Below are 1,806 nucleotides of genomic sequence, written 5' to 3' on the forward strand. Positions count from 1 at the left end.
AGTCTTTACGAGGTAATAGAAGTAATCTGCTGTTTCTAAAAGTTCACTCTTGACTGTGATTGGTTAAATTCACCTGTCGCTCACTCCAAGCGTGACGGAGGCTGACCAATAGAAGGACGTGATTTGAACAAAATAACATACCTTCACAGGGATGAGATCACATTAATTACATTTTTTCCACCACATCACAAATCTCTATATTTTTCGGTTTCATTTTGTGGAAACCATCTGGCCTCACAGCATTACAATTTGTTCGCTTGACAGTAGGCGGGTACTTTTTTTATCTAACCAATTGCTGTTATTTGGTCGTGACGTATGTAATGCGCCAAATCCCGTAGGAAGAAGTCAATAACGTCTTTCCCCTTGATAAAATTCACCAAACATTCTCTTTGTTCCAGCTTTAAATCCTCGATCTCGGGAATCGTTGTCAACACAGAATGTATGGCTTTGTCTCCATCCATCTTCACCGCTTTGTTTACTGTTGTGCTGTACCACAAAAGGGACCCAGACAGGCACTTGAGTTTGACATCATGGCTTCACAGCTCTTTGCTGATTGGCCGGTGCGAGGTCTACAACTTCCGAGGTTCTTGCAAACTGTCTAGGATATGTTATTATGCAGTGTATAATTAAGTCATTTTGTGTTTTCTAAGGAGGAAAAGTGCTGTCTAAATTAATTAATCCTATTAAAATGCACAATCTGGCATTATGTTTGAGAGATTGAGGCAATCATTGCTCTGTAACCTCGCCGTAAACCAGAGAAACATTAAAATAACTGCTTATTAGCAATAATTAATGTGAGAATAGCATTTGGTTGAAGCCCATTTGGTTCATTACACTGTCTTAGCATTGTAGTGCAGTCACATCCAGCCTCAAGGTTAATCACAGCTCACATTTGTTATATTGCCCAGAGCCAATCTCTTTAATTATTGATGCACCAAACTGTGTCCGACAGTCCAACCACACAGAGCAGGTTTAAATGCAGCCAAAGACAATATCTACACGCTCCAAGCTAAACAGTGCTGATACATACAAGTCAATTATAATGGTCCAATAATGTCTCAGGTAGGGCCGGAGCGATATTAACAAAATAAAGGTCTCGATTTTTTTGAAGTATCCCAGTAGTAAGAAGAAGATTATTTCAGTTCAACATGTGTATTAAACATGACTTTAAATGTATAAGTTAAGGTTTAAAGTTCCCATATTATTATCTTCTAATCTATGTTATAATATTATTTCCTTGTCAAAAACATACCTGGAGTTCTATTTTGTTTCATTCACACATGTTTAACACGCAAATCCTGCATATTTAGACTTTTTTCTTTTCTCAAACAGAAAACACTCTGTTCCACCTCCTGATGTCATGTGGTAATACAAAAAGGGCTACACTGTGTTTTTAAACTTCTTTTATACTTCACCATAATCATCTGAATAATTTCATCCTCAGCATTGCCATTTTCTACTGAACTAAAGGTAAAAGTAGCTGTTAACTTGACAACTACTGCTTCATGACACAGAGGAACAGAGCGTTATGAGCTTTGGAGCTGAAGATGCAGACAGACTATTAATAATGAATGAAACAATACATAACTCCAGGTATGTTTTTGAGGTGGTAACAGCATTCTAACTCGACTTAATGCTCACAAGAGTAATTTTTTTCCTCATTATATTTTCTAAATTTGCATCAAATTCTACTTTAAACTATATTTTCGATATTAAAATTTTCTTCAAAGCAAAATACACAATATTTTTTAGAACCTTTCAATTATCTGCTCACCTCATTTCCCAGGACATTATGTTATTGAAATC

This window comes from Boleophthalmus pectinirostris, unplaced genomic scaffold (genome assembly GCF_026225935.1).
Source record: "Boleophthalmus pectinirostris isolate CB_2022bp ecotype Guang Dong unplaced genomic scaffold, ASM2622593v1 HiC_scaffold_5, whole genome shotgun sequence".
Lineage (NCBI taxonomy): Eukaryota > Metazoa > Chordata > Actinopteri > Gobiiformes > Gobiidae > Boleophthalmus > Boleophthalmus pectinirostris.